The 22,434-nt window shown below is 34.4% G+C and overlaps 1 protein-coding gene across 1 annotated transcript in view; it reads left to right on the forward strand.

Annotated features, from left to right (window-relative positions):
- The window catches only part of CEP128 (centrosomal protein 128kDa), a 125,921-nt gene that overhangs the window by 70,715 nt on the left and 32,772 nt on the right, over positions 1 to 22,434 (forward strand). The window lies entirely within an intron of this gene.

Raw genomic sequence — 22,434 nt, forward strand, 5'->3', positions numbered from 1 at the left:
ATTGCTCTTATACCACTAAGTGATTCTTAAGAAGGTAACGATTCTAGTCCTGTTGTTAGATGCTCTTGTCACAAGCACAAACCTGTGCCGGGCAAGTCTGTGGTGTTATGCTTTATGCACTAAGTTTATCATTCATTCTGTTATCATTCTAATTACATTCACTGTAATCTAGAGTCAGCAGAAGGATTTTTTGTGCATTGTCTTAGATTTGGGGTTACAAAATTGAATTTTAGAATACTTATATTTTTAGCTGTTTTTAGTAATGGTGTCGTCTCTGTTAATCATAGTTAGCTACTAGTTTCATCACTTGTGAGGGTAAATCAAGCATATTTTACAAAGATGTTGATAAGTGATCTCTGAAGCAAGACACATTTATTTTAATTTTTGGAGATTTTTTTAGGGGGGGGGGGCATGTCAGTCAGGATTATTTGTTATTTGTCTGTTGTGGAAATTGTAGATTCAAAGAGCCTGTTACATTAAAGTAGATTCCAAATGTAGATAAAACTTTGCTTTGACAAAATCTTATCTTCCAAATTATATTCCTTTTTTTTTTTTTAAAGCCAGCAAATTTAATTTTTGTTTGAGCCAGGAACACTAAAGTAGAATGTGTAAAATTTCAAAATACAGAGACAGTGTAGTACTTTGAGTGCAAATACACTGACACTGAGTATTCTCTGTAGCTTAAACTGAGAAAAAGAAAAGTAGAAAATTGGGAAACAGTGAAAATCAAAATGTTGTAAAATCTTTCTAATATGAACTATTATGTTTAATTTAATAGTGAAGTACATATTCAAAACAGTATATAACTTTAAACCTTGTTCTGCCCTCCAGCTTTGTTTCTTTCTTTCCCATTTGTTTTCTTTTTTTCATATATTACCTCATGTTGTCCTTGTATATCAACACAGTCCGTTTTGTGGCAGCAAGAAAGATCACAAGGTATTTTAAGGTCATCTCTTACTGAACAGTGAATGGGAACATCAAGTAGAGAAAATTCTCTAAGCATACATTAAGGGAGGAACATGAAGGGTTTCAGAGAAACTCTCCATAATATTTGTTTTTGATGGTGAGCTTCAAAATGCATAAAGTTGAAATATAATTACTACTCAAATAATTAATTTCTTCTTAATAGTGTTCTTGCCCTTTAAATAATGTTTGGTTTTTTTAATGTGAAGGGGGAAGGAGGAGGGAGGATTTCTAAGTTATTTTAAACTTTGCCAAAATGAACCTTCATTCAGAGTCTTAGAGGAATGGAAATAAGCCCAAATCATTTGGAAATCTTACTCTGGAGGGTTTTTTTTGTATTGGAAAACTGGAAATATCAGTCTGGATATGCATTGCTCTAATTATCTAGCATTTTATGCAACTGTTTTTGTTTGCCATTATCTTTTTATGCACTCATAAAAATATGGCTGCCATTGTGAAAAAGTGAAGGTAAGAGACCGGATCAAACTGTAGCTAAGATGCTTTTAAAATTTCCTTTGATATTTTTTTCTTTCTGTTTGAATCACATACTTTAAATGCTTATCTGAAATTTATGTACAGATTTATAGTTTAGAAAGCATAATGTGTCCTTTAAACATTAAATTCCTGAGTTTGTAGTGCACACTAACAATAAGAGACTGAATGTATTAGTTTTACCTCTTGGTTTACCTACACGTACTGGAAACTAAAATCAAAATTGACAAAAGTAAGCTGGGGGATGGGAGTTTAATGTATATTAAATAGTTAGAATCGATTATTTAATCTTTTCTTCCTGTTGTGAATTATGACTTTTTTCTTTAAACCAAGCTAAAGAGCTGGTGTTCTAAGAACTATTGGGTTTTTGGTTTTTTTACAGCTGTTGAAATGATGGCATAGGAATGTATATAATCACAGTTATACCATAACAGTGCTTTAACACTACATAATAAAGAGAATCTTACAAATAAAGAGGATCTGTACAACTTTATCAGAACTCCTTGACTTGGCAAGGAAGGCGTTGTCACACTTTCAGGTTATGTAGTGTTTCCATACCAAATCAGTATCACTGATTTGCAACTATTTAAAAACAAAACAAAACAAACCCACAAAACAAAACAAAAAACCCCCAAAACCAAACACCAAATAGCAACCAAAAAACCAACCAAACAAAAAAAAACCCCTTACAGGCACTTCCAAGCATGTGTCTTAAATTTAATATTATCTGGAGAAATACATAACAGAAACATACTATCTGTCACTCAGTCTTCATTAGGTAGAAATAACATTCCCAGGAAACTCTTCAATATCTGATAAGATGCCTGTTTAATTAAATAATATGCTGTCTTACAGGAAATGAAACTGAACCAAGAGCTCTGTGGTCCTCCCACCTATTGCCATAGTCAAAGTCATTTTAGTCTAAAATACAGATGAATCATGTTGGAAGTTTGAGCTGAAATGAAAAGAAACTTACTATCTAAGATTTTTAATATAATGAAGCTCTTGAAACTGAAAAAGTATTTCAAATCTTGCATTCTTCCATTTTATATATCCAATATCTTCTGAAATTAGAGCTAATGTTATGTTTTTGCCTGGGATTTGTCAGGCTGTATTAGAATATGTATTTCAATGTAGTTCACCAATATGTTAACAGCTTTTGTATCCTTTTAGCTGACATGGTCTTTAAAACTCTTTTTGGTTTTTTTTCCCCCACTAAAGCAAGTGCTAATGATATTGTGTATTTGGATAACTGAAACTTAAATTCTATTTCACTACCAAAATATTTCTCACTTTGAGAAGAGCTTCAGTCATCAGTAAAACCAATTCTTAATCTTGACTATATACAACAAAATAATTTTAATTACAGCATAGTGAATCCCTGAAAGCAGGAAAACAAGCTTTTTTTTTTTTTTTCTGTATAAAGGTATTAACTAAGTGGTTGGTTAATGTTTGCATTGTTTTGCTTCTAGTGGCTTAAATATGACAAATTGCTAGGTTCTAATCAATTTAATGTACATATTACTCTGATTAGCATCTTCAAGGTAACAACTGACTATATCTGAAATTCAGCTTTTGTTTCCTTTACTGTTTTGACTGTCTCCTTGGTTTTGGTTTTAAAAAATGCGAACTATGATTGGTATGTTTAAATGCTTTACAGATTTTGTAATTAAAAACATTTTTAAGAATTTTTTTATTTAGAGTCAAGCAAGGCAAACAAGCTAACTATATAGTTCATATAGTATCAGTGATGAGAACAATAAGCTATAAAGTGTTTTTCCAAATAACAAGTCTCTAATTTATTAAAAATCCACTTGTAGTAATGGACATTTATATTTGAATCATCTTTATTGTCGGCAAAGTGAATCAGTATTTTTCTTGTCTGGGTCTATTATGTCTTTATGATAAGATGTAGTCTTGGGCATGATTTGCATACTTTTGCCTGTTTTATAAGGGACTCTAGTTGCAGGTTATTAGGCACCATTACTAAACATTGTTGCTGTAAAATATTGTTTTCTTGCTGGATAGACATAATATCTGAGTCATAGAGATAACGTGCTTGCTCCTGGTTATGTAAAAAAACAGAAAGGAGAACTAAGGATAAAGCTGGGTCTCCTATTTCTCAGTCTAATTTCTTAATTCTAGACCACCTTTGTACTCTGAGAATTTTTTTTTAAATACAAACATTCATATTGCAGTACTTATTTTCCAGTATTGGTCCAGCACTTTTGTGCAGCATTATATACTGCCAGCATGTAAATCTGTGTAACAGAAAATATTGAAATGTAAAATTTATTCATCGTGTTAATTCTTGTTTCACAACTCTAACACTTATAAGTATGATTTTGTTGTGGGTGTTTTGTTTGTTTTTAGTACATCTGGTAAATTGAGATAGCTGCCACTAGAGAAAGGAACAAAGTACAAAACCAAGAAACACATTAATTGAAATATATATGTATTTTATGCATATGTACATAGTGCATCAATGTATATTATACGTACCTTAGCTGCCTGGACAAAAAGTTTGTCTTTCTGATTTTAACTACAGTTGATGACTTGGCCATAAAACATTACTTTCTTTATTAGTTGGAAGCTCTTGGAATAGCATTTTCTGAAAAGAGTGTTTGAATGCCATGTGTATGGAAAAACATTTCCGTTTGCCAAGTCAAATGACCAGACAGTATGCCATTTCTTGCAGGATACTATATCAAACGGAAAATCCTAATGAAAGGAATTTTATTCTAATGCAATGTACTTAGAATCCATGGAGCACACTTTTATTAAGGAAGAATTCAAGAGTGAGAATCAACTTAGCACAATATATAGTATAATGCAAAGATTGTAAAATTGCCAAAATATTGTTTTATAATTTCAGAATCAGAAAGTGAAGAAGTTTATGTTTTAAAAAATATAACTGAAACTTTTTGTCCCTCAGTAGTAATGTATGCTATGAAGTGCAGTAGCACTTCTTGTTCTGTTACTGTAGTTATGCCTTTGAAACACATTCTTCAGCACAGTATTGTGGCTCCCATTACCTTGTTAAGAAGTGCTGGGACTTTCAAGGATGTTGAGTTTAGAGTGTTTCTCTTATCTCCATCTTGAGGTGGGGCAATGCCAAGGAGGCAGTGTCGTGGGCAGTAAACCACGTAGTTTGCAAATAACAGAAAAACTGGATTCTGGTTCACGTCTTTGGGGAGGCACTGTGGTGGCTTTTAGCTCAAGCAACGATGGTTTCCAGAGACCTTGAGTGGAAGAACCCTCCCACAATGTACTCCAGTCCTAGGATGCTGTCAGTAAAAGTATGCTTTACAATTTTTAGCTAATGCTTAGTGGTGAGATATTGGAAGTAGTATCAAATAAAGGTGAAATGTTGAGATCCAAAGACTGTACTGCTTAGTCTGAATAAAATTTAATAGAATAGAATCATTATTCTGTATTTCGCCCATCTTTCTTCTTTTAGGTTGATTTTTCTTTTGAGGCATTCATAAAGATTTAATCCATGTTGAAAAGTGAGATTATCAATTTAAAGAGTTTGTGCCTGGCTTTTTTACCTCTTTACAATCTCATTCTGTATTAATTTCCTATGATAAGGGATTGTTAAAAACTGGATGTAATCTAAAATTAATTTTAAAATTCAAACAATTTTGAAGGAAAAAAGTTACTTTTTTTTTGCATAAAGAGCAATAAACAAGCTTAACGCTCAGTTTACAGGAGAAAATGTAGGTAATACTTTACTGTAGAATACATAGGCTCCGTTATTGAATTTAAATACCAGTATATCAGTCTGATGCTTTCAATCAACATAAACATTTCATTGCATGAAGAACTGTTAAACTGAGTAGTTTCATTTAGGTGTCTGTCCTTCTATTTTGAGTTGTTGAACACAACTAAAGGTACACTAGCAAATACATATGTAGAATCCAAGAAGAGGCATAGTGGGAATAGATAATCTCATTGCTCTAAAGAAAGAAGCTTTTTCATAATTGTCACTGCTTTACAATTTATCAAGAGGAGAAATGGTGAAAAGTCTACATAACTCAAACTGTCAGAGGCTAAGAAAGTCTTTTGCCTTTCAAGTCCTTGAATACATGCCCAGATCAGGCTAAGGAATGATGTACATTCTGCCATGATCTTACAGCTGTTTGTTGATCCACAATTTCCCTATCAAGTTTTTAATGAATATTACAAATTGTTATTTTTACCAGGAGCATATTTAAATTGACAGAGAACTTAGTTTTTTAGATGCCTTGCTTCTGTCAAGGCAAGAGATGTGTGATGGAACTTGGAGGAAGTCTGCATTGCATAGCTTCATGTCATCCTTGTTTTCAAGGAAGAAGGGACTTCCTTTTCTAAGGCTGTTGAGCCTTTAAAGTGTATTAAAGGGACTGTAGGTATGTTGGGCTATGTTTTATTATTAAAGTGGCTTCTTAAGTAAGAGTGGAATTTAAGTATTCTACTGTATGCATACTCATTCTTCTTAAAAGCTGGAGAAATATTAATACTTCATTCTTGGACAATAAGACTTAGGTACACCAACTGGTTTAATGACGTTATACCATGGATTTTTCATGTATTACAGTGAAATACATCTGCTAGGAAACAAGCAACAGAGTAGGATTAAGATCTAACCTTTAAGGTTGGAATGCTTTTCGCTTATTGCAAAAATATTTCAAATCTGAGAAGATCAAAATATTCTATCCTTCCCAATATATGTATTTCTATACATTGTGTATATAGTATAACATCTCCAGGCTGACTTCTGTCATTGTGGAAGATTTCATTGTGAGGGAAATACAAACTGGAAGCCTCCTAAGATTTATTTTTTCGCTGTTGCAAAAATCTAATGTGTTTACCATACACTGCAACTGGAACTCCTATTTTGATCTGGTTTTAAAACACTTCAGATTCTGATTTCTAAAATAGCTTGATTAAATAAAAATAATTATTTTGCAGTCTTGTTGTAATGAACAGATTATGCATGTTATATGGAAGGAAATTTTAATTTCCAAAGAATTATTTACAATCAAAACAGTATTATTACTACTAAATGATGAAAATTTTCATGCTTACTGTGATTGAGAATCAGTGGTATGACTATACAGGTCATTCAGCTATGCCATTATGCATTTTTCATGTGTTAATCTGTTGTTATCATAAGAATGGGAGTTAATGTAAAATATTTATAGTTCACAAAGTTAGAATTTATTATTTCCCTAAACATTACTCTACAGAATAAGTATGATTTAATTTGAGCATTTTATTTGTTGCTACTCATCTTGTATAGTTTCTGAAATTAACTTCTCTTTGTCGATTAGGAATTAACTACTACAAGTTGATGATTTGCTAGCTTGTAATAATCTAACTTACATGAGTAGTACCATTACTGTGTTGGACAGATCCAGGAAGTACTCATGCTGCATCTGGGTTTGGAAGAAATGTCGGTAATTGTAGCGTCAGTTGGCTGATACAGGTACCAGCTGTAATCAGGGCATTTTTACAGAGCTGTATAAGAAGTATGGGGTCATCAGAGGCTGCGTAGCTTCTTCCTCCATCTGAATCACCAGTATGACTGCACAATTTTATGTCTGCAGGTCAAGACAAAGCGGTGTCAGGTCTCTTGCATCTTAAAGTTTATTGTGTATGTTCTGTTCTCTTTTGATGTGGTGCATGTGGAGACTAGCTGCAAGTCGCACATCTGACATTATTCTTTTTCCTGACCCTTGCTCTTAATCGGGGGCTTGTAAGAGAAAACTCTTTTATTGAAGTAAGTAAATTGTGTTAAAGACTTTGTTTGCACTGTCTCAGCAGAGCAAGTAAGATCCAACAGAAACAGAGTTTATTCCAGAAGAAGTTCTAATAGTGTTGTCCTTCAGCCTAAGCATGCTAATTTGCTAGTATATAAAATACACATCAAGAAAGCAGCAGGACAGACATTTAAAAAACACAACAGAAGTTCTTATTCAATAGGGAAAAAAATCTCAGTAACTGATAAAATTAGTTGTTTGGTAGAAATGAACTTTGAGGATCTAATGTGTACAGGAGAAGCATAGTTGTGTGTTGCACTGACATTATACTGTGTGTAAAGAATAGGGATGGAAAAGCTGTCAGAAAGCTTCATATAATCAGAGAAACCTAGCATGACTAATTTCAAAGATTATTTCGAAACTGAAAGCTGTCTATGATTTGTATTGTATTTTCATTGTTAATTCTGTAGATTGTCATACAGAAAAAAAAAAAAATCTGGTCCTTATGTTGACTAAAAGACCTTTTGAAATATGCTGGCAGCAAAAATATAATGTTGCAGCAAGGTGAAATTATAGTAGCCAAAGGGGAAGAAATTGCAGAACCCACAGAAAAGGATACAAACTTCTGAGTAAGAGGCATTAAACAGTTTCTGAAAAGCAAAACCCACTTTTCATTTTGGTTATTTTCTTGTTTTCTGAAAAAAGATTAGAATCATATTTTCATAGTGCAAAACATTATTTTTAGAGCTAGGGCTTAAGCCTTTACTTTTAGGCTCAGGAGCTTTAATTTGCTGTCATTGTGTCTTATGCAACATAAAAAACACAAGGGAAGAGAAATTTAGCCATTTATTAAGATTGCTAAAGGATATAAAAATCCTACATCAATAGTGTGAATTTTCAACACTGAGCACACGTTCTGAGAGACAAGTTTTCTGTAGAGAGTTCTCAAGAGGTATGAACAGATCAATGCACATTTTAACCTATGTCTCATGACAGTTATACCCTTCGGGGGCATATCCAATGGAGCACATTTACTATTTGCTTGGTACCTCTCCGTTCCTGCCGCTGTTGAGAATTCATTCATAACCTAGGAGATGATGCCCCAGCTATTAAAAGACTTTCTAGGTTTATGTTTGTCAATATACTTTATAAAGTATGCCACCAGAGGCATTTATCATAAAAATTGTATCAAACCTATTATCAGTTTCGCAAACTTCAGTTTCTTCCTAGCATTTTTTTGAGACTAAACAGACATGCAACTGTGATGTAAATAGGTACAAGAATTAGGCATGTATGATATACAATGTGTTCACCCATTTACAGTGGCATTTTTGTGGGATTCTGATGGAGTCATTTTGCCACTTCTTTGCTAAATGTTAATTGAATGTCTCTACCTGTAGAAATTATGTAGTGTTGGGAGAATGGGATAAGCAATTCTGTAATAAACATAACTCATTTGCAGCTCTTGTCAACCTCATAAGATTTACAATGTCTGTGTGTAACAAATAAAATTTTATAATACATTTATTATACTGCTCATACTGGATATTCATTTCTCCATGTAATCTCCATTCTGAGACTAATATCCTCTTACCTTTTTACTCAGTGAAAACAGCAGTGTAAATTTGGTTTTGTTGCGATCAGTCTCTAGGAATTAGATTGATCAGAAATAAAAAGTCTAGTGTCAGTTGAAAATGGCATATACTCCACTGCACAAGAGAAAAACAAAGCTCTAGCATTACTAGCTCTGTTAAATTGGGAAAAACAATTTGTTTATATCCCTTGTGCATGAGAAGAATTGGCTGACTTAAATGTTTAATATCATTCTCCTCTTAATATTCTTTTCTCTTTTAAAGTGTAGGAGATTTTTTTCTTCAAATCTATGTATTAAATGTTTTTCTCTGAAAAATTTACTGGAATTGTTATACTGTAGATTTTTCCACATGACTACGTGGAAGGAATAATAAGTTATTGCATATAGATATTAGAATTTTCAAAATAAGGTTTTAGGTGAAGTGAAATGTTGCCAGTCACTGAAAGTCAAAATGTTTACCAGCTGAGTTGGTAAGTCTCATTTGTATATTGTCAGTTACCGTGGGACAGTACAACAGGATTGTCCCACCAAGGAAGAAACCCAGAGCTTAACTAAAGCTGAGAAATTTAGGAATAAGAGTTACTGTTATGGCTTTCTTCATAATTGCCAGCTTACGGCTTCTTGCATCTTCCTCTATAGCATGTGTGGGGAGATGGGGTGTTGTATGCTAGTTGTGTTATATTGTGGTTTCTAATACTTGTCTAATTACCAAGAAGGAACTTCTGTAAATTTAGGGAAGTTGTCTGTTTTGCAACAAGACGTGCTGACCTCTGTGTGTGCGTATGCTTGGTTGAAGTAAATATTTTCTTAGAAGTTGTTTGGGTGATATATAGGGCCTCCTAGTAGAATTAAAAGCTTTCTTACAGCATTTATCAAGGACTGAATCCCACAGAGCTATGACTTTTTTTGTGTGCTTTACTCTTCTAACAGTTTATTAAAATGCCCAAGCTGCTAAAAGAGCCTTTTTTTTCTGAGATTGGTAGGGAAACTTAATTTCAGGACTGGTATCTTTCAGCTTCCTATGTTATCTGCTGTCCTTTGCTGCTAACGGATTGCTTAGCTCTGATCTTCAAACAGCCCAATTAGGAAATACAATTCCAAGCTCCAAAGAATTACTCATCTCACGTAACAAGTGTCCTTGCCTAGAAAAGCTTTCTGTTTAGCAGCTGACGGCCTCCTTCAGTTTGCCCAGTTATTTAAATTCAGCTGAGTTGACCTAGCTGCTTCAAAAAACTCGATACCCTTAATCTTTGACCCTTCCTTAGCTGTTAGGTCCAAGATCAGTTCTGTGGATTTTTGCATTAAGATATGCAGCTGCCTTTCAGATGTAGCCAAAAGGAAATTTGCTGATATGCATAAATATGGTTGGGATGATAAACATCAAAAAAGAAAAGCCTAGGATATTAAGACAGAGAACTTGCTGAAGAAAGCGGCATTCAATTTCCTGTTTTGTCATTTATATATGACATACCATAATTTTTATGTAGCCGCTATGCCCATAAACATATCAACACAATTTTCTAAAACAAGAAATGACAAATTATCTTTTCAGGCTTGCACTTGGTGAATGAAAACAAATTAAGTTTCAATTTCTTTTTGTGTACTTCTGGAAGATTTTATTCATCATCAGAAGGGAAATGTTTTTTCATTCAGGAGAGAATTGTAACAATTATATATTGTATGCAGCGACAAAACAAAACAGTCAACTGTATTTTCTGTTCAAAATGTCAACTTTTCTAAAGACCTCACTTTGAGAACATTTCTTGCTGTATTTTTTTTATATAAAGTTGTTTTCTAATCAAAACTATGGGAGGAAAAGCTATTGGTCAGTTAGCTTGGGTAGATTTGTGCTACAGAGGTGTGATTTTGCAGCTCACAGCACAAATCCAAAATAATGGTCAGTTAGTTGGGCAGACTGCAGTTGCCCATTCACCTGAGCCATTTAATGTCGCACTGCAGACACAAGGTCAAATTCTTGCTTCTGGTTCTCTTACTCCCATCTGCGCTACTTGCTCCTTCCCTTATTTCACATCTGCTCCTCTTTGGATCCCTCTATAACTGTACTTTACTCACTGATAGCCACATAGAAGAGACTGTGGGTTTTGCCAGCATAGACTGTTCTCATTGTCGTGGACTAAATTGACCCTTGTGGAGGTCCAGGTCCGACACTTTTGCCAGGACAAAGTAAACAAGGGCAATGCACAACCAGAGGCGGGGAGCAATGTGACCTCCAGGCCTTTCAGAAAATGAAATCTGTGATGTCATCTGACCACATCTGGTGGAACTGGAGCACTTAGTGCAAGGACCATTTCAGCTGGCGTTGCATTAACTTCTGTGGGACATGAAGTAGGAGTAATTACACAGTCATGAGTACCCAAACTAGCTTATTTAAAGCTAACTGCTTTAAATAAAGCACTTCACTGTAGTATAAATGTACTATTAGACTGTTCGGGTAAAAGTTTGCTGGCTTCTCTTCTCAGCCTCTTGTAAAATTTGAAGTGTTTATTCACTAGCATTGTGGGTTGGATTTTGTTTTTTAAATCTGTTCCAAAGATTTATTTATAATGGGAATATTTTTTCCTGCATTCTGGTACTAGTTAGTAATGTTACTGCTGCATGAGTAATCACACCTATATAAGTGATAACATTTATGTCTCGTAGTAGAATCAAGTCATTAGTGAAACACTGGCATTGAGGCCTTAGAAGCGTTGATACTCTTCACAAAATGCTTGGTGGTGGTAATTCAGCAAGGAAATGGTGTCTGTGCCTACTTACAATTGAGTGAGACACAGTCAACAACAGGTTGCTGAATGGAAAGGCAAAAACTTAACATATGTTTATTCACATAACCTGGACCTTTATGTGGTGTATATAAGATCATATTTCCCCTATTGCAGATGATAGAATTCAGTACAAACTGTGATTAGATCTGTTTTAAAAAGAGTGGCTACACCTAGTCAAAGAGAATCTTGAAATCCTTGCGACTGAAGCTTTTCAAGATGGTACCAAGACCAGGTATAAGATGTGGATGTTCTTTGAAATGTTGTTGTTTATCCTGACTGATAGTTTTTCATCTAGAGAAGATTCTGCTTCTCGCATGCTGTCAAATTCACATTCATGCAACACTTCAGAAGAAAAAGCAGTCGGACTATTTTAGAGATGCTGATGTTAGTATGGTATCTAACAACTGTTTGCTAACTTGATTTACAGCATCTTCGACTAGCATGCTTTTGAAACAATGAAAATATCCTTTTTAACCTTTGCAGGGACTTTGGCTTTTTCACCCAAATAAAAAATGTTATCTTTAAAAAAAAAAAAGTTGAAAAAGCCACAAACCCCAAAATGACCAGTAACTGCTGGTTACTGTTGCAAGTCACTGTTCTTCTTTCTTATACAGCAAACCTGGGAGACCGGTATCAAGAGGCCTCTCTTTTGGCACAATGTGTTCTATTTGGCCTTTTGTTCAATTACTCCAGCCAATGATTTTTTGTGTATTTCAGTCACTAAATACAACTGAGTAGATGGTTGCAAAAAGCCAATGAAGCAGATTTTTTCCCATTCACATCAACATTTGTATTGTTACTTGTGTTTTCTTTGAATTTCTTGAGTGTTAAAATAATTTATAGGTTCAGTGGATCACAATGATCCCCACAATTATCTTTATTTTTAGGGGTTTTAATCTTATTTTCTCCTCATAAGAAACTCTGCATAGCTATAACAGGAAAGAGAATTCTGTGATTCTGTCTTTTTATCTGCAAGTATGTCTGCAAGACATAGCCCAGAAGGTACAACAACTAGAATAATTTCACAGTTGTTCTTGTTTGAGGTTTGCATTTTATGTTGACTGGAATTGTTAAAGTGCAGTTACAGGACAATGTTGCTTGGCTCTCTTAATAGGTGCATAGGCGGTAAGAACGCTGGGTTTTCCTGCTATATTCTATCAGTTTTTCATCCTTAACATGAACATGTTAAATGGAAAAAGAATGTGATACTGACGCTTTAGCCTTCTGGTTTGTGTAATCACTGGCATCTGTATTAAGGTTACTATGATGACTGTTGACAGATATAATTTTACAGAGGACATAAAGAATGTTACAAGATGGGAGTGACTAGCCGTTACTAGTTTGTGGGTTTTTTTGTATTGTTTAAATCATTGATTTGAAGATAGGTTTAACCAGTGACTGTGTGAATAGTTTTCAATCTTTACAGCAACCTTCTGGTTACTGCAGATGTATGAATGTAGTTTTTATATGTAGATACTTAATTTGTAATCAGGACATGACAGCATCCTGAAACTCCAAACTGTTTTCAAAACAGCCAACTGAGGTACTCAATAAAAAGAATTGAAAAAATTAAATTTTGACAACTTGGTATCTTGCGTGTCCCATTTTAATATTCATGGCAAAAGCCATGTCTTTCAGATAAACTTTTGCTTTACTGGATCAATTTTCCATGCTTTTGTTCTGATTTTTTTTTTGTTGTACCATTCTTGACATCTGTAGATGTTTTCAGACAAGAAATGTCTTCTTTCTGTTGAAATAATTATTAATTTATTGAGAAATATATATTAAAATTTTAAGAAATCATTAAATAGATGCTTAAAGAGAACTTTAGCCCATTGTGATTTTTCTCTGTCAGTAGAATCATGGCTTAGTAAAGGCTTCGAATAAGAAAAGCTGTTGTGGTGTCATCCTACAGCAGATGTAACAGATTAAAGTCTTTAGTGCAAGGACACTATCTCACATAGAAATTTAATACTTCCCGCTGAGGAAAAGTGGTTGCTTCGGATCAAGGCGAGTTGGTTGATTAATGAGGCTGCCAAAAGCTGCAATACAGGTGGTCTGACTTTATATGTGTTTACATCTCTCTAGGGAAAAGTTGAGAAAATAACATTTTCCAAACAGGTGGTTTTCTGTAGCTCTGCAATTGTGGCTCACCAATTTCTCAGTGTGCCTGTGAGTTAATAGCTATATGCTGCTGTCCCAGCTGTGTTGATTTTGATGTACCATCTTGCTAGATTCTAGAGACCATGAGTTCTCTTCTGGCTGGAATTCAGCTTGCTTGTTTGGACACTAGTACAGAGAACAAGCGATACCTGGGACACCACCTGTGAATTTATAACAGTGGTAGCTATTTAGAGAAGACCTTCATAGCTCTAGATGACAGATCTCCATAAAGATTTGCATTGCCATGTGTATGGTTCCTTTTCCAAATACAAAGATGTTTGGCACTCCTCATGAAGATTAGTTGGTACGCATCGCTAATGACTCAAGAGCCACAGTGAGGTGTCTAGATGTGATAAACTGCCCCTAGGAGAGCCTCTCTGAATAATATGCCACACATACTTGTTCTGTCCCTCTACTGTAAATTCTTCTAGCCCTTCCTCCTCTTCCTCTTATGGACATCATTCTCATTAGACCTTGCTTTTACTTGAAGCTTGCTTGTTGTTTTCTCTCAATTCATGTACTGTAAAGTATGCAGCTTGCCATACAAGGAGAAAGAATTTCAGGGTAACAAAGACTAAGAAAACATGTTAGATTTAAAAAAACTGAATACCTGTATTGAAAAAAAAATTCAAATTCTGAATTCTGTCCACAACAGTCTGCTCACTCCAAAAGTGAGATTGTTCTTCAGTTCTTAATCTAGCACTAGTCTCCAAACTTTTTTGATTGCATATCACTATCAGAAAAAAAATTTTGAGCATGCGCACCTAATAGATCTGTGCTTATTTATTGATAAATTATATACTTGTGCTGCTGTACTGATATGCATCTTGTAAAAGATACACAAAAACAGAAATTAGAAAAGGATGAGAAAGTTGAAATAAACACTTTTAAGAATATTTATATATATACTTATTTATATACTTTATTTATCAACGATACAAAAAATATTTTCTTCTTGCACAGCAGTGGATTGTCTTGACACCCAACTTGGGAGACCGTTGAGCTAGAAGACCATTATTCTGTGCCTTGATAATGTTTTCATAATGGAACCATCTTTGATTCAGAATAAGAAAATGGTTTTATTTTATCACTTCTGATTTGTCCATGTCACTGAGTTTCTTACTGAAACTTGCTGGAACTTACTAAAGTAAGTATTTACGTACTTACTGTAGTAAGTATTTGATTAGAAAGGTCCCTGGGGTGTTGTTTGGAATCCTCTATAGCATGTCTGCTGCTACACGAGCGACATTCAAAGGAAAACAATGGATTACGTATAACTGCTGTTGAAGATATGTTGAGCATGTATATATTCACAACCCTCCCTCTTAGGCTTCCTGCAGCATCTCTCCATTGAGAATCAACATGGTACAAAGCAAATATGGTAAACATAATTTAACATCTCTCAGCTCATAAGTTAGGGAATTGCAAAGGCATAATGAAACTTTGTGCAGTTCCTTTTGCATTTATAAGAGTATCTTTTGCGTGGATTTCAGTCCGCTTTAAGCCTCACATCAGCTCTGTGAAGATAGGGAAATATTTTCTTTAGCCAGTTTTAAATGAAGTACAGAAAATTAACCAGGAAGATACTAACATGAGCGGGAGAGCCAGGAATAGAACTAAAAAGTCTTATGTAAGCATTAGAAAAAAATTATACTCATTTTTTTTATAAGGGCCTCTTTTTAAATGCATAAGTAGCACATTGGAACCTATAAATTTTTGTTTAGTAATCTTAGTATAGTTTTCTGAATTTATTTATTTTGTGTTCCAGACAAACTATTCCAACCCAAGCGTATTTGGACTGTAGAATGGGTTATAGCAAGTCTTCAACATATCTTGTATACTGAAAATGTGTATGTGAAAGTACTCTTGTACTTTTGAATACATTGTAAGACCACCAGTGTAACAGTTCAGATAACGGGGTTATAGAACTGATGATGAGTATTTAGGACAGCTTCTTGGGACAAATGAAAGGTTGGAAGAGTTTTTCTAAATGAAGTGTGGTAGACAGTTCGCTTTGAGTATCTGCATCGAAGTGAAAAGTAAGGAAATAATAAAGAGAAATAATGGTTTGAAACATAAGGATGAATTATTGAAGTAAATAAATGAGAAGCAAAATTTTTACATGTAAAGAAGTCTTTGACAGTCCAGGCATCATGTTTAAAACAGAAGGAAGTGGGGTTTTTTTACGCAGTACACGCTTCAATTATAGAAACTCATTATTGCAAAATGTTCTGGCATCCAAAACAACAACTAGGTTCAATGAAGAAATAGTCAAGTTTAATGGAGGTCGGATAGCTCATGGAGGGTCCAGATGCAGTCCTTTTTGTTAGGAATTCTTTCAGCTGCTCATTGCTGGAAGCTGCCATTACAGTAAATAACATTACCTTTTTTTATCCTCCTGTCTTAATATCCACTCATGCTCAATGTCTGAAGGGGATTTCGGCTGCATGATTTTAGACCTGACTGAGCAAGATACCACTAATTCCTAAAATGTCTCATAAAAGTCACGAGCACAACTTGAATAGAAAATTATCTGACAATCTTAAGTTGCACTTCTCTGTTGTCCCTCTCACCTGCCAAATGATTACATTTCCCTTCTATATGTTATCCTTTCCTTTTCCCAGAAGTGATTAGCTGCTTAGCAAATAAGGAAATATAGAGCAGGCTAGGACTGAAGATGTGAACCTTTAAAAGTTGTGCTAAAAAATATCAAAGCTGCCTAAGCCTCAGGGAATAGAAAGAAAACATAGTATGTTCTGTTTCCCGCATAGCAATAAGTCTCTTAGGGAATCTGAGCAGTGAAGTGTTTCCTTCTCTCTTAGCTTCAGATGCTTTTTTTCTATTCTCTGTTGTGATTGTGGGTGCTGCTTCAGGTTAATGTAAACAAGTGCACCACTGTAGGTTTAAGAATCTGCTTTGAAGTTCCATGGCAAAAATAGAAGTGTATACCTAAAAGGTATCAAAACAATGAATCACTAAAAAAACCTTCAAAGTTTTGTGTAAAGTATATTCTTTTGAAATATTGACTATGTTATTTACTAAAGACTACAGTAGCTATTAAGTTGCTAGAATTTATAACGGCAAAGAATACAGCAAAAGGGAATCCCTTTTTTTTTTAAATGGTGTTCCTTTGAGCTTGGAGCTCTTTTTACATGTGGATGAGAAAACTGTTGTATCTAAACAGCTGATTCATTCTTGGCAGTGATGAGCACTGCATTGATTACAGTGGTGGTAACTGAATTATAATCTTCAAAGATAGTGGACTGTGTTCAATGCTAATATAGCAGTTTGATAATGGACCAGAAAGCTTTAATCAGTATTAAACATCACTTGAGACATTTTTGTTTAGCAGAAGTTACAAATAAAAGAAATGCAGTGACCATTGAGTTTGGCCATGAAAACTATTAACCATCTGAATACCATTTAAAAAAAAAAAAAAACAAACCAGAAACAACACACACTTCTGAGACTTCTCCACTCTATCTTCATTCACTAAACCTATGAATGTGGTGGGGGTGAAACTAGCAGTATAGAAATATTGTATATCTTAGAGATACTGTATGTTGTAGTCAAGTCAAACAGTATCGCCTTTGACTTAGGAGATTTATTTTTTTTTAAATCTTGCTAGGGATTACATAAACACATTCTGAACTACTCATAATTTATGGGCCTTGTTCTACACTAGCAAAAATTAAGTTTCTAAGAAATATCTATTTCTCTAGAGCTTTTTTAAGATAAACATGTTTATGTAGAAATTCTCTTAATGGCTTACATGCATGGCAAGTACTGTTTCAATTAGAGTAGTTTGAAGCGAGTCCCGGTACTGGTTTTCATCTCAGTTATTTTTGTGCCAGGATGATTTGTGGTGTCTGGCCTGACTGTACAAAGGTCCAGCCTCACTGAAACATCTTTCAGTATTCAGTGTTTCTGGACCATGGCTGTTGTCACGGTACTGTGAGGACATTCACCAGAATCATACTAACACAGGTACAGGACAAAATTGCAGTTGTTCTGTGTCTACTAGACATGAATGTATCTATTCTAAAACATTTTGCTTAAACTGGTTCAGTTAGAAACAGCATAATTTACCCCCCAAAATAGGCCCTTCATGTCAGATTCATTATGTGAAGGGAAAAACTTGTAAGTGGTATAATATGTGATTAACCTTTGCTGTGTAGGCATGTACAAGATAAGTCATTTCTAGCAGAGAGAAACTGGTTTATTCAGCTGCTTGAAAATTCCTTCAGACTTGATGGAAACCTGCTTGGCTGCCTTGTACATCTACAGGAATGCTGCAGTATCTGTTCAGTAGCTTTGTGGGAAACATCTCCAAATGATGATTGAAAGCCATGGGATGTGTATTTGAAGTGAGAAGGATAGGAAAGACTTGAAATAAATATACTGCAGTTTTTGATCAAAGCAAATTTAAAGATAAAAATCATGAGGGTTTCTAATTAAATGATTTATGAAAAGTTTGGCATACGCTTGTGTAACATAAACCCTAAATTTCTAGGGTTGCAAACTTTGGGAAATCAAAAATAGTTTTAGTGATGTGTAACTCAAAGCCCTGACTTGTGTTTTGGAGAAGAATTGTTCTTAGCTTGATGATTCAAAAAATATGTTGACACTGTTTTCCAAACTGCCATTCTTATCTTGTCATAACCTGGATTTCTTGTTTTAATGTCACATAGGAGCAGTATTTTGTGTGCTATGTGAGTTGCTATATAGTATCCTGTGTGATCTGCAGCTGCTTCAGAGGGGTGGGAGTCTTGAGTCCGATCTGCTGGCAGCTTGCAGATATCTTGGATAGTTTACAGCATATTAGCTATGTATGCAGGACTGAAGTGCAAGTGTCAACTTCAGAGTAATCTGAATCCCATTTTAGGGTTTTTGACTATATGACTAGATATCTGGGACTATAAGAACTGATTTTGTCTACAGTTCTGTATTTGCGTGTTCCCCTTTGCAAGAGCAAGTTGTGAATTGGCAGGTACCACATTTAAATTCTTGGTGGTGAATATACTACTCTGGTATTGATCCAATTTGCTGACTTTTTTCTGGTACTTCAGTCTTCACAGAATGTGAAGCAGAATGTGGTCTAGCACTATCTTCAGTTTCTTAAAACGGGAGGTTATGCAGGATTTAAAAACCAGTTCCTACTTAATAATGAATGAAGGCTGTTCAGTGTTCTTGCTGAAATAAATATGTTGTTTTTAATTCAAATTCTTGGGAAGTTGCTTGCTTGTTATACTCCAGGTAATATAAAGTCAATGTCCCATTTCCCAGCTTTTTCCCAGCACAGAGGTAAAGGGATTGAACTGCATTTTAACATTCTAGAGTTAGTTATTGGCAGATTAATGGGTCGGCTAGGATAAATAATATACTACAGTTGTATTTTACTCATTCCAGTCAATCAATATTGCTCCTAAATTTATTTTCTGATACTTTTCACCAGCAGCGAAAATTACAAGTGGAGTGCGTGTGTGTGTGTGAAAAGTCTGTCTGAATAACTGCATACCTTTTTCCGTCGCTTATATGAGAGTTATGATGGAATATAAAATCTTCATCTCCAGGTTAATATTTGCACTGTTTTGCAACATACTATGTTGTTTCAGTGTCAGGCAAACGATAGTGATTCTCGTGGAATGCTTTAAATCATAACCTGTATATTCCCTGGAAGTTTGATCAGATAAATCTACGATGCTGTGCCAAAATTGTAAGGACACTCAGTTGGTGTTCACTGACACATAGCTAAATGAGATAGAAACCTTAGATGATTTGGAGTTTAACCACTGTAAATAAATTATTTTTGTAAAACTCCATAAAAGTGTGATCCCTAATTTTGCAGGCAATATCCTGAACTTGCTGTTGATTTTGAGCGGTATCAGACAACTTAAACATACTTGATTTTTTTGAATAGTTTTAGCTTTTGAGTCATTATAGGATTGTGAGCTTCATATTGAGCTAAAAATGAAAAAAGGAAATACGTTGATGAATATCTTTATTTCTAAAAGTAATTTCTCTTGCTGTCTTTTTCCATTTATTATTCATCTTTTGGGAACAACCATCAATGCCTGAAGGTGCCTTTGTAATGCTTTTTCATTAATGCTGATTTTTCTAGACAATCTATAAATTGATGTGTACTGCGCCCCATGAGAATAATGATATATTGCTTTGAATGAGAACCCTGTGGTTACATTAGGCCTTGAAAGATGATCATAGCAGGATTGTTCACAAATGTAGAAACTCATGGCACTGTGCAACTTCCCTTAGGAAAGAAAGTTATAATTAAACTCAGAGGCTGTTCACAGGGTGAACGAAAGGAGACTTCACTAGGGCTAGTGACCATCTTTGCTGTATTACAGACACAATTCTCTGTCTTAAATTTATTGTAACATTATTTTCTGGCACTGAATACATAAAACATGTTTGCACAAGAAATTAATGATGGGAAGTGTTTTACAAATTATAAAACATACCGACAGAACTTTTCAGACCAAGTAAGCAAAGATATTCTGTCATTATAAATACCAATGTTTAAAAGAATGATACAATATGCTATATTTTTATGGGATTTTTTTGTAAAGCTGTTCAATATGCATTCTGTTAATAGCTTTGGAGAAAACATGCTATTATTTTAGATTGAGTACTAAATGGAATCATCAGTTTAAATGCTGAACCCAGTTCTTAAAGATATGGTCATATGGTCATAAAGCGTGACTCTCTGAGATAGGTGTGTATTGTCAGTTAAATAACACCACTTCAGTACACACCTGCCCTCCTGGGGACAGAGTTTTATGAAGCATGCTGCAGGACAGCCAGTTTAGGCAGTGGTATAATAAAGTAAATGGATTCTAGATATCCCTATTTTCAGATGCAGAACTTTCAAATCTAGACACTGTTAGCAGAACTTAGCGTAATTTCCCTGCATTTATAAAAGGCCTTTGAAAAGAACCTTTTAATAACATCTTTTTCACTTAGAACAATCATGTCTGTACAACAGAATCTTAAATATTACATTAGAATGAAAATAACACAAAGTGAAATACAGGAATCTTTTTTTGGTTAGATGGAACATGGAGAAGAATCCTTCATTTCCCATCCCTTTCTCATAGACTTATTCTTCCCTCCTCATTATTTTTTTTAAGCTAGTATTATAATACTAATTTTTACCAATTCAGTTACAATACTGGAATATACCCAAGGAAAACATACAGGGCAGCCACTTTCCAAACCCAAATTCTCACACTAAGTAATGTTGATGGCAGCACATTTAGCTACAGTAATTTATATGGCAGTTGAGTCACTGTACTGGAAAGCATACCAAAGAATAATACAGAAAAACATGACTGTGCCAAAAGAAAGTGAAGAAAGTAATTTTATTAATTTTAAGAAAGGATTTGGAAAAAAAAACTGCATAGAAGCTAGGAAGAAAGAACAGCAAGTCAGTGTCTCTGCTTGTGAAACAAATAACTAAAATTTTATGCATGTTATCTGCATCGCTTTTGAAGGATAGGTGCCTGAAAATAAGTCTCAAATAATCTGTGTGTGGTCAGAAATGGATAATGAACTATGAGAAAAGAGGTAACAGGTTTTGGGTGCTCAAAGCAGGGTTCATAATGAGAGAAAGAAGAAAGAAAAGAAATTAGAGAAATAAAAGAAAGAAGGCAAATTCATATTGGTAGAATATTTTGGGTAGTTTTTAAAGGACTGTAAATCATTTAAGCTAATCTTTGATAACTGAGCTATGCATCTTTCAGTAATCTTTATTTCTTAAGGAAAAATACACAGGTACTTTCAGCTAGCAGTTCTCTGCTTGGATGATGTGGGAATGAACAGTCAGAATTCAGTCCTATGAGGTTGTCAAGGCAATTTCATAATCTCAGCTCTCCTAATTGCTAGCAAACTGGGACATATCTTGATTCAAAGTTGGTCTCTGGCTTAGTTAAAGCAGTGCTCTTCTCATGCAAAACTCAGAAGTGAATTTCTGATAGTTAAAATAGCAATAAGCCTGCAGCATATTTTTGTTTTTCCTGCTCTCCATAAGGTTATAACTTTAAGGTTTCCCACAATACTAAATAAGATGTACTTGATCAAAAACATAATTTTAATCATGAGAATATGTAAATGAAATAAAATAGAAAAGCAACTTGTGACATATCCCACAGAACTCAAACAGAAATTAATTTCTAACATGAAATGTTACATATGTGCCTGTATGTGCCAATGTATATAACTGTCACACAAGTGATACTGGGATTTTATGATTTAAAGACTGTAAAGAACTTTTCTACTATGTTTGTTTCAGTGCTCTGACCATTTCCATTATCGAAATTGTTCCGTTTTACTGAGAGAAGGGAATTATTGTGATAACAGTCAAAATTGTCTGCACTCATTTCCCCAGGGGATGTTACTTGGTTGTTAAAAAAAGTAACCTAGAGTAGCTTTTCGTATATAATTGCATAGCTTTGATGATCTACTTCTGGTTTAATCATTTTTCAGAATGAATCTCTGACTTTTTTCATTCAATCCTAAAATACACCAGAAGATTGATTTAAGCATAGGCAAGTTTTTCTGTGAATTTTAATGCTTTTTTTTTTTTTTTCCCCAAGCTGTTTTCTTGTAGCTGTTTTGTAGCCACCTCAACAGCCCATGCTTGGAAACAATCATATTACCGACACATTTCATCAATTAG

This window comes from Charadrius vociferus, unplaced genomic scaffold (assembly GCF_000708025.1).
Source record: "Charadrius vociferus isolate BGI_N301 unplaced genomic scaffold, ASM70802v2 scaffold102, whole genome shotgun sequence".
In the NCBI taxonomy this organism is placed as follows: Eukaryota; Metazoa; Chordata; class Aves; order Charadriiformes; family Charadriidae; genus Charadrius; species Charadrius vociferus.